We start from the raw sequence: 12,954 nt of genomic DNA, 5'->3' as shown, positions 1-12,954 counted from the left end.
TGTGATTATATTTTATAAAGCAAATATCAGGTATCAATTTATATTCACGTTTAGATACTCGGTCTTTTAATTAGAGTGTTCATGACATTTATTTTTCATGCAATTTTAAAAATGGTTTTGGTTAAGAATATTATGGGATAGCTGTTTCTATTTGCCTCATTTGGTTTGGGTTTCTTTTTTCTCAATTTTTGCTCATATTAATTTATTATTTTATATAAGTTTTTAGCACCACTATTGGCTTATGAAATATACCTTTGTATATGTGTGTGTGTATGGTTGCTCTAGGGTTTTCATTATGCATGTTTAACTAATATAAGCTACCTTAAAACAATATTTTACTACTTCATATATACTTTAGTACCTTACAAATATGTTTCATAAATTCATTTGTTCATAATTTTGCAACTGTTGTTAATATTTGTACTTCTACATGTGTTACCCTACAGTTTATTATTGTCTTACTTTAATAAACTAAATGATCTTTCAATGAGATTTTATAAATTGGACATACTCTATCTTTACCCACATATTTATTTTTAACATTACTCTTGATTTATTTTTGTAGGTAGAAATTTTTATGTGGGATCTGCGATGGTTAATTTTATGTGTCATTTTGGTTAGGCTATGTTGTTCAGTTGTTTGGTCAAACACTAGTCCATATGCTGCTGTGAAGGCATTTTTTGTGTGTGATTTACATAAGTAAACTTTAAGTAAAGATGATTAGCGCCACGGTTGCATGTACCTCACCTTATCTGTTGAAGGCCTTAGAACAAAGACAGGTTTCCCAGAAAAAAAGGAATTCTGCTTCCAGATTGCAACATAGCAACCTTGCCTGCATTTGCAGTCTGCTGGCCTGCCCTGTGGATTTCAAACTCAATTATGGTCTCAGCACAGCAAAGAAAGTGAGAGAAAAGTGTGAGAGAATTTGACTGACAATCCAGGAAATTATCTTGTAATTTACCCAAGCTCATCAAGCATCACAGCATAATGAGACTTGGGGCATACCAACTGATGATACAACTTCAGTAACCAGAGACTTAGACCACAGTCCTTAATTCTATTTGAGTATCTGGAAAGCATTCTCAAGAAGGATGGCTATAAACAAGGCCAGACACTGATGATTAAAATAAATACCTAACTGTTCAATGCCAAGACATCGATGAATATCTACAAGCATCAGGGATATCCAGGAAGACATGACCTTACCAAATTAACTAAATAAAGTACCAGCGATTAATTAATTCTAGAGTGATGGAGATAGGTGACCTTTCAGACAAAGAATTCAAAATAAACACCCTGAGGAAATTCAATGAACTCCAATACAACAAAAAGAATTCAGAAACTTATCAGAGAATTTTATAAAGAAAATGAAATAACAAAAACATAAGCAGAAATTCTAGCACCTAAGAATTCATTGACAAGCTGAGAAATGCACGAGTCTCTCAACAGCAGAATAGACCAATCAGAGGAGAGAATTAGCAAGCTTGAAAACAGGTTATTTAAAAATACACAGTCAGAAGAGAAACGAGATAAAAGAATAAATAAGAATGAAGTACAGATACAAGATCTACAAAATAGCCTCAAAAGAGCAAATCTAAGAGTTGTTGGCCTTACGAGGAGGTACAGAGAGATTGGGGTAGGAAATTTATTCAAAAAACTAATGAAAGGGAATTACCCAAACCTAGAGAACAATATCAATATTCAGGTACAAATAGGTCATAAAACACCAAGAAGATTTAGCCCAGACAAGGCTACTTCAAGACATTTAATAATCAACCTCCTAAAGGTCACAGATATAGAAAAGGTTCTAAGAAAAGCAAGAAAAAAGAAAAAAGAAAAAAAAAAAACATATAACATATAAAGGAGCTCCAATATATCTGGCAGCAGACTTCTCAGTGGAAAACTTACAGCCCAGGAGGGAGTAGCATGACATATTCAAAGTGCTGAAAGAAAAAAACCTTATCACTAGAATATTATATCCTGATAAAAGGCCCTTCAAACCATGAAGGAGAAATAAAGACTTTTCCAAACAAATAAAAGCTGAGGGATTTCATCAACAACAGACCTGTCCTCTAAGAATGCTAAAATAAGTTCTTCAATCTGAAAGAAAAAGACATTAATGAACAATCAGAAATTTTCTGAAGGTATATAACTCTGTGGTAACAGTAAGGACACAAATACAGAACATTCTATTGCAGTAATTACGGTGTATAAACCACTTATATCTTGATTAGAAAGGCTGAAATACAAACCTATCAAAAATAAAAACGTCTTAAGAGACGGAGAGTATGAAAAGATATGGACGGAAACGATAAAAAGTTAAAAAGTGAGGTGGATAGAGTTAAAGGGTAGAATTTATTTATTTGTTTATAAGCAGAGTTGTCATGTGTTTAAAATAATTGGTTATAAAATGTTTTTTGCAAGCCTCATGGCAACCTCAAATCAAAAACCTACAACACGTACACAAAATTGAAAAACATGAAATTAAAACACACTGTGAAAGAAAGTCACTTTTAACAAAAGAAGACAGGAAAGAAGGTAGAAAAAAAGAGAGGGCCACAAAACAACCAGAATAACAACATGGCAGTAGTAAGTCCTTACTTTCAATAATAACATTGTATGTAACTGGATTAAAATCTCCAATCAAAAGACATAGAGTGGCTGAATGGATTGAAAAAACAAAAGCAAAGTATATGTTTTCTACAAGAAATACACTTCACTTGTAATGACACACATAGATTAAAAATAAAGCAATGGAAAAAGATGTTCTATGAAAATGAAAACCTAAAAGGAGCAGAAGTAGCTATACTTCTATCGGATACAATGGATTTCAAAACAAAAACTGTCAAAAGAGACAAAGAAGATGATTATATAATGACAAAATTGTCAATTCAGCAAGAGGATAGAACAATGCTAACTATGTATGTATCTAACACTGGAGCACCCAGACATATAAAACAAATATTAGGAGAGATAGAGAGATAGACTCTAATATAATAATCACTGGACAACTCAACACTCCACTGTCAGCATTGGACAGATCATCCAGACAGAAAATCAACAATGAAATATTGGACTTGTTCTGCACTATAGACCTAATGGACCTAATAGATATTTATAGAATGTTTCATCCAGCAGCTACAGAATTCATGTTCTCCTAAGCTCATGGATCATTCTCAAGGATACATCGTATGTTAGGCAATAAAACAATCCTCAACAAATTTTAAAAAATCAAAATCATTTCAGGTATCTGCTAAGATCACAGTGGAATAATCCTAGCACTCTGGGGGGCCAAGCAGGCAGATTGCTCAAGGTCAAGAGTTCAAAACCAGCCTGAGCAAGAGTGAGACCCGTCTCTACTATAAATAGAAAAAAATTAATTGGCCAACTAATATATATAGAAAAAAGTAGCTGGGCATGGTGGCCCATGCCTGTAGTCCCAGCTACTCAGGAGGCTGAGGCAGTAGGATTGCTTGAGCCCAGGAGTTTGAGGTTGCTGTGAACTAGGCTGACATCACAGCACTCACTCTAGCCTGGGCAACAAAGTGAGACTCTGTCTCAAAAAACAAACAAACAAAAAAAAAACTAGAAACCAATACCAAGAGAAAACCTCAAAACTATAAAAATACATGGAAATTAAACAACTTACTACTGAATGATCTTGGATCTTTGAGTCAACAATAAAATCCAGATGAAAATTTAAAAACCTTTCAAAATGAATGATATTAATGACACAAGTTATCAAAATCTCTGTAATATAGAAAAAGGAGTGCTAAAATGGAAGTTTATAGCACTAAATGCCTACATCAAAAAGACAGATCATAAATTAACAATGTAATGTCAAATCTCAAGGATCTAGAAAAAGAAGAACAAGTCAAACTGAAAGCTAGCAAAAGACAAGAAATAACAGAAATCAAAGCAGAACTAAACAAAACTGAAACCAAAGAGACAATACAAAGAAACAATGAAAGAAAAAGTTTCTTTTAAAAGAGAAACAAAACCAATAGACCACTAAATAGATTAACCATAAAAAGAGAGGATTCAAATGAGTTCATTGAGAAATGACAAAAGAGCCATTACAACTGATACCACAGAAATATATAATATCATCCAAGACTATTAGAAACACCTCTTTGGATACAAACAAGAAAATCTGGAGGAAATGGGTAAATTCCTGTAAACAAACAACCCCCCAAGATTGAATCAAAAAGAAATAGAAATCCTGAACAGACCAATAACAAGTAGTGAGATTGAATGAATAATAAAAAATGTCCCAACATCAACAACAAAAAAAGCCCAGGACCAGATGGATTCATAGCCAAATTCTCCCAGACATGCAAAGAATCACTGGTACCAATAATTTCAGTAGTACTGAAACTGTTCCAAAAGATTGAGGAGGGGATGCTCCCTAGTTCATTCTCGGAAACCAGTATCACCCTGAAATCAAAGCCAAGAAAGGACACAATAAAAAAGAAATCCACAGACCAATATCCCTGAAAAACATAGAAGAAAAAATTCTCAAGAAAACACTAGCAAATTGAATCCAACAGCACATGAAAAAGATAATTCTCCACAATCAAGCAGATTTTATTCCAGCAATGCAAGGATGGTTGAATATATGCAAATCAATAAGTGTGATTCACCTTATAAACAAAAATTAAAGACACAAATCATATGATTATATCTATACACCAAGTAAAAGCATTTGATAAAATCCAGCATTTTTTAATAATAAAAACCTTCAAGAAACCAGCAATACAAGGAAGATGTCTCAAAATAATAAAAGCTATATATAGCAAACTCACAGCAAACATCATATTGAATGGGGAAAAGTTGAAATTATTCTCCCTGAGAACCAGAACAAGACAATGATACCCACTTTTACCACTTCTGTTCAACATAATACTGGAAGTCCTAGCCAGAGCAATCAGTTAAGAGAAAAAAAATTAAATAAATAATATCCAAGCTGGAAGAGGAAATAAAACTATCTCTGTTTGCTGATAATATGATCATATACATAGAACCCTCAACACTCCTCTAAAAGATTCCTAGATTTGATAAATGCATTCAGTAAAGTCTCAAGTTACAAAATCAATATACAGAAATTGGTAACATTTCTATGCATTAATAACAACAAAGCTGAGAATAAAATGAACTCCATGCCATTTAAAATAGCTACAAAAAATAGTACCTAGGAATATACTTAACAAAAGAGGTAAAAGATCTCTACAAGGAGAACTACAAAACACTGATGCAAGAAATCTTAGTCAATACAAACCAATGGAACAATATCTAATGCTCACAGATTGGAAGAATCAATTCTGTGAAAATGGCCATACTTCCCAAAGTAATCTACAGATTCAATGTGACTCCCATCAAAATATCAATGTGATTTTTCACAGAATTGGAAAAAATATCCTTAATTTCATATGGAATCAAAATGAGGATGAATAGACAATGCAATCCTAAGCAAAAAGAATAAATCTGGGGACATCACATTGCCCAACTTAAAACAATACTGTAAGGCAATAAATTCAAATAGTGCTCCCCAAACAACATGGCACTGTTTTAAAAGTAGACAAATCGATCAATGGAACAATTAGAGGACCTAAAAATAAAACTATATATCTACAACCAACTGATCTTTGATAAAGCAGACAAAAAATGTACACTGGAGAAAGAATAGCCTATTCAATAAATGGTGCTCAGAAAGTTGAATAGCCATATGCAGAAGAAGGAAGCTGGATCTCTGTCTCTTCTCTTATGCAAAAATTCACTCAAGATAGATTAAATACTTAAATGTAGACCTGGAACTACAAAAATTCTAGAATAAAACTTAAGAAAAACAATTTTGAATATTGGCCTAGGCAAAGAACTTATGACTATGACCCCAAAAGAAAATGCAACAAAAACAAAAATAAGTGGGACCTAATTAAACTAAAAAGCTCTGTACAGCAAAAGAAATAATCAAAAGAGTAAATTTACAACCTATGGAATAGGAGAAATTATTCACAAACTACATCTGACAAAAAGCTGATATTCAGAATCTTTAAAGAACTCAAGAAAATCAGCAAGAAAAAAAATCACCATTAGAATATGGAAAAGTGATATGAACAGACATTTTTCTAAAGAAGACATATGTTTGAGCCAAAAAACATATGAAAAAATGTTCAACATCAGTAATTATCAGGGAAATGCACATTAAAATCCCAATGAAATACCACATTACCCCAGTAATAGTGGGCATGATTAAAAAGTCAATTAAACAGTAGAAGTTGGTACAGAGATGTGGTAAAAAGGGAATACTTCTATACTGTTGGTAAGATTGTGAATTAGTACAACCTCTGTGGAAAACAGTGTGGAGATTTCTCAAAGCACTGAAAGTTTATCCATGATTCAATTCAGCAATCACACTATTGGGTTGGGACCTAAAGGAAAATAAGTCATTTTATCAAAAAGACACCTTCATATGTTTATTGAAGCATAACTCACAACTGCAAATATATGAAATCAACATAAGTGCCTATCAACCCTATGGGTGAATAAAGAAAATGTGATATTCCAAGTGTACCAAGGAATACCACTCAGCCATAAAAAGAATGAAATAATGTCTTTTGCAGCAACTTCGATGGTACTAGAGGACATTATCTTAAGTGAAGTTGCTTAGGAATGGAAAAACCAAACACCATATGTTCTCACTTATGAATGGGAGGTAAGCTATGTGTATATGTAGTCATATAGAGTGACATAATAGACATTGGAGACTCAGAAGTGGGAGGGTTTGAAGGGGATGAAGGATGAAAAATTACCTATTGGGCACAATGTACACTATTTGGGTGACAAGAACACTAAATGCCCAGATTCACAATTATATGATTCATCCACATAACAACAACAACAACAACAAAATCATCCGTACTACCTAAATCTATGGAAATAAAAAATTATATATAGATTCAAGGCAAATCTAGTCACAACTGAGCACTTTTTATTTCCTTGATGACAAAATCCAGCCACAACAAAATTTATCCAAGGAAAAATAGGAAATAGAAATGTTTATATATCATTTATATAAAATAATTTTAATATTCAAAGATTCTACAAATTAATCTTAGAATAAAGGTTTATGATTTGAACAGTTTATTTTAACCTTTTTTAACAAATGTTAATTATAGCACTTCAGTCATTAAGATAGTGTGGTATTGACATAATATATGTGCCAGTGAAACAGAAAAGAGAGTGTACAGACGCATACACACATATACACATACACACTTACTTGAATTACAGCCAAGGTAACATTATAGTACCTAATAGGATGGATTTTTCAAGAAAGGTTGTTTAACAAATATATGTTTATATAGAAAAAATGTGAAATATGACCTCTGTATCATATCATATTTGAGATTAATTCTAAACAGATATTTAAAATTATTGTAGAATTAAAAAAATTATACTTTTTGAATATTATGGAGGAAAATATTTATGAATTTGAGATATGGAAATAATTTGTTAGGCAGCCATAAAATAGCATTAAATTTAAAGATGGATATACTGGATTAATTTAAAAGTAGATGTTCTCTTTATCAAGACATCATTAAGAAATTTTAAAAAAGATACTGGTGTAAACAAAATATGTTATCATATTTAGATAATTGTTATGCATAGAGAGTTAATTTAAAAGGCAGAGCTTTAGCTATTATTTATGCAATTTTCATATTATTACAATTCATTATAACTCTACTAAAATAGAGAAGAAAGGGACAAATTCAAGCTCTCGTGCAAAAGGTCATAATATGTGAATTGCTTACTCTATGTATGCTCTCCTGAATGGCATAGAAGTTGACGTACAGGAACACATACAAGAGATTATGATAATGAGAACTTAAGTGACCATAGAAGAGATGGAAAGAGGCTAACAAATCTCGAATTTTCACAGAGCTTGTAGAGAATTGTATATTTATTACAGTTCAAGGAATTAACATTTCCCTTTCTTTTAGTCCTCACAATCTTATCCTAGATATCAGAGCTAAATGAAAATAATGCCATTTGCAGAGAAAGAAATTGGTAATTTTTGAAGTTCTTAGTCTCTATAAATACATTGAAGGTAGCATTAATAAATTTATTTCAATAGTCTTAGAAAGTTAAATAAATTCATAGTTCTAATTTATATATAAAGTGTACTAGAATACTAATAGATTATGTCTACAAACTTTTTTATGAAATTCAGTGCCTCAAGCTCAGCTTTGTAAAAAGAAAGTTAACCTAATGACATAGGTCTGAATATTGACCAATTTACTCATCTACTTATTATTTCTTTGATTATTCTATAATCCCATTTTGTTAATAGTTACAGAGAAATCTTGAGATAAGTGAAACATAATAGTTTTCCCTTTCTTTTTAGCTACTCATATAAGCAAATTGGAACACCGATATTGTGATTTTATAAATCGGAGTGAAAATTTTTCTTTTTCAGATGGTGGTACTATATGAAGAATATGATAGTAATTGGGAAATTCAATAAAAAAACCCTTGGTATTTCAGAATCTACATTTTATAACGGTGTTTACATAAAGACATGCATTGAAAATTCAAACCCTTTGTTCTTTTACTCTAAATCTCTAAATAAAAAGCTGTTTTTAATCAGAAACTAGAATAATAACATGCTTGCAAGGTCAATTTTAGACACTTCTATGACGATTGAATACATATATCTTCTAATGTTTGTAAGAACCTTAAGATATCACTTTTCATCACTTCTCATATTTTTGAAAGCATTATTCAATTATTTTTTTAAATGTTTAATATTTTGAAACTATTCTTTCTTTTAAACTTTATGATTATCATTATTATCATTATATTATAATTATAATTTTACTTATTTCTGGCAAAATAGAATGAGTGTTCTTTTGGTTACTTCTATACAGGTTAAAGTAGTTTGATAATACATAGACTGTAAGATGGAGACACATGCTAAGTGACCAGAGAAGGAATAAATGTGAAAAAGTTGACAAGGCCATTTGGAAGCTTTGTCAATAAAGACTTACTACTCAAAAAATAAATTTACTTCATTCTGATGATATTATAATTAATTACATTAACCTTTTATTTTTAAAAATATTTGTTACATAAATAAAATGAGACCCCCAAAGAGTTCCGAGATCACGATCCAGAAGCATATTATGGCAATGTATCTCTATAACAGCCTGGAAAGAAAGAAAAGCAGTTTCTATGGAGAAGTGGTTTAAAACTCTGCTTGTACATTAAAATCAGTGGGGAGGTTTAAAAAGTACTTGTGCTCTGGCCCACCTCAGTATAATTAGATCCTCTGCGCAGGCAGCCCGGTCATCACTATTCTTTCTAAAGTATTCCACATGATTCTATTGTGCACTTAGATTTGAAGATCTCTTATTAAAATCTTCTTGGTTATCTGTAAGTTTTTATTTTTTTTCAAAATACATAATAATCTATTGTTGGTCTAAGAAGCAGCAGGCTGATAATGATTATTACTTTTTCCTATCAATTTCTAAAAAAGAAACTCCTTACATTGTTGAAGGGGAAAAAAAATCACATTTGAATTAGAAGGAAGTATGATCCTATTTTGAAAATCCTTAAAATTCAAACAATGACAGACAAGATTAGACAATTCAATGTCATAGATGCAATTATAGGCAGCCTTAATACTCTAATTTCACTTTATAATCAGACATGAATGAAGATTTGTAAAAAGTAAAGGGAATTTGTAAGTAAATTAGAAAGGATAATGTTGGGCATGTCTTTGAGAAAAGGATAGGGTTAAAAGGATGTTTTGAGCAATAAGTAAATTAGGCACATCACTGTTTTTATAAGGGAAAATTCTCTCTCTTACAGAGAGAGAATTTCTAGATCAGTGGATTTGCAAATATTGCAAATATTATGTATGGCATTCTTAGAGAAATTTGAAGAGTTTTTGTTTCTTTGTTATCATTGTTACCTATATACGGACTATATAATGGTATAAATTATTCGACTAATAATGATTTTAAAAAGCTAAGTTAGATGGTGTTGATTAATGACTCACTGCCAGTTTAGAAAGAAGTGTTAGACTTGGAGTTTATAATATCTTTGGATTTGTTCTAGAAATAATAATTATAAATGAACTAGAGAGAGAAGAAGAAGATACAGTTGTTAAATTTGCTAATGATGTAAATCTGAAAATTATGGTGCTGTATTGAATAAAAATACATGGATAATATAATGTCTTAAGTAGCTCAAAAGCTAAAGAAAGAGACAGGGAAAGAGTTAATAATTACAACACAGAAAAATACTATAGCGGAGGTCAATTGTTATTGGTAGAGTACATAATAGAGACATCTAAATCAGACTTGAGGATTGTTTAGGAGGGATTTCTAAGGGAGATTGGAATACCATCTTTCATGTTTTTATTGAATTATTTGACTTATAGTAATGATTAATAAAAGCTTCTTCAACAGAAGATGCAAATGTTTGCCCAGATAGCTCTTGGCTATTTATTGTTTTTGCAGAACTTTCAACTTTTTTTGTGGAGTAACAAGTTTGGACAGAATACTTGCTAACTCTAACTTGACTTGACCACACTTTAGTCAGGTTTCTCCTCTTCCACAAGTTCCTGAGTTTTGACCTACCTTTGAGCTTAAGAAAGCACTGGGACATGGCAAGACCCTTCCTTCACAGCCCCTGCAAGAAAGGGCTGACTTCAGAGAAAGACATTCTCTAATCAACTGTCTGATCATGCCACTTTCTCACTCTACTTCCCAACAACGAGCTCCTTTCAGCCTGTTTACTCTTTGCTATATGAGAGAAATGTCCTTTTACTGGCCTTTTGGAAAGTTTATAAATATTAGGACTTCAACATTCTTCTTATTGGAAGTCTTTTTGAATAAAATCTCCCTGTAAGTGCGGATTTGTTTTTATTTGACAGGAGTTATATCTATGAGATGTTTCCCTTGTTAGTGATTTTTGCCTTTAGTATTATGATGCTATATTATGGAAGATATGATGACATTGCTTATAAAAGGCTTTCATATGTATTAATTAATTAATCCATATGTAGTAATTTTATTTTAGATATCTTATGGTTGTAATTTTTATTAAAATATTTAACTATAATTTTGCAATATATAGCTAGTTAGCTGAATTTACTATAATTTTTTTCCACCAAATAGTTAATTCACAGGTTCTGCATCTTTCTGGAAATCAGCCTCTCCCCCCCGATAGGAAACATCAATCACATCAAAGACTACACATAAATACATATTTTGATCTTTTATTTTTGGGTTATCTGTCCTATTGATATTTGGCCTTTGACCATGATCACAATATTTTAATCGCCACAGTTTCATAGTCTATTTTAATATTTGAGAGTTAAGTCCTACATTCCTTTTCTTTATTGTTAGTGTTTTCTTAACTGGACTTTCTTAACTTGACTTTTTTAGTCTCTCATATTTTTAAGAACTCTATTGATGTTCTAATCAGTTTATATATCATTAAATATAAAGATGTTTATTAACCTGATATTAACTCATACTTGTTTTAGTTTAATTTTCCTTTTTCCTCTCCATTGTTTATTAGGATGGTAAAAGAAGAGACCTAGCTAATATATGTTTAAATATCCAGTTCAGTGAGTCAACAATTTGCTAGCAAGTGCATGTGAGACTAGAGGCCCTAACATAGTAGAGTAGTCCCAACAGAAAAACTTCTTGTCATATATATTTCCCTTCAAACTCTAGTGAAAAGGTGATCGTAGGAGCAAGCTCTCCTTATCTAACATTTTTCTACAGTTTGGCCTTTACTCTAGTTCCCCTTGTTGGTATCTTCAACTGCCTTCCTGATATGGTTTCATATGATGTAAGAAAAAGCAGACTGCTTTAGGAAGAATCTACATGGGGAATGATCCATGTCATTTGATTGCTTTTCTCTTTGATGTGGGCATGTTTGTACTGAGGTTCCTCATTTGAGCCAGTTTTGAATTGTGTGATGAAAATATTATGGTAAGCTATATCTCATGACCTAGCCTATCAACTCTTCCAGTGAGAGTAACTAGAAGGATTCTACCAATATCTCTTTTACTTTATTCCAATAATTTTTTCAAAGACAGAATATATAACTTAGTTCTCTCTTCCTAATGAAAATTATGTAATATATGTAATATCAGAAATATGTTGAAATTTGTTATGTATTTATAATAATTTCTTCTAGTTCTTAGTACTGAAGCACATTTTCTAATATTTTTATAATGTTTGTCATTATAAGGGAGATTATTTAAGTTGGTGGGGAAGAGGAAGGAGAATAGGTTCTATAAGATGGTACTAATCTGGATGGACAGTGCATGAATGAAACACTGATATATTTTTAATTTAAACAGATTAAATATTTTAATGCAAATTTTAAATTTTGATGATAATATTTATTAATGTTTTTATTTTACAACCCCACATATGTAAATGTAATATATATGTCAACAAGATCAGAAAATTTAAAAACTTAACAATAAAAATTCTGATTAAAATTTTGGTGTAAAAAAGCATTTAACTTTGAAGATAAGTTTTACTTTTGTATCATCAGTATCATAATTTCATACTAGTCTACATTGTCAGAGATATTTGGAAATTGTATACTTACCCATTTTAGTAACAAATTAATATTTGTTACAATTTAAAGCAATTATGTCACTAAATTATATTTTAAAATTTGCAATTTTAATTTGGGCATGTTATTCAGTAAAACACAGCATCACGCTATGGTCATGCTTGAAGCTCATACTTGTCGGGGGAAAGGGGGTAAGGACATTATTCCAAACCTTAAAATTTTTACCCCCATAATATGCTGAAATAAAACAAAACACAGCATCACATACCATAGGCCTATAACTTTAATAACTTTCATGAGTCATTTACATTGTAGGCAGAAATTCAAGGCTATATGTGACAATCTATA

The sequence above is a fragment of the Microcebus murinus genome, chromosome 11 (genome assembly GCF_040939455.1).
Source record: "Microcebus murinus isolate Inina chromosome 11, M.murinus_Inina_mat1.0, whole genome shotgun sequence".
NCBI lineage: Eukaryota > Metazoa > Chordata > Mammalia > Primates > Cheirogaleidae > Microcebus > Microcebus murinus.
Note: the sequence above shows the minus strand (reverse complement) of the source record.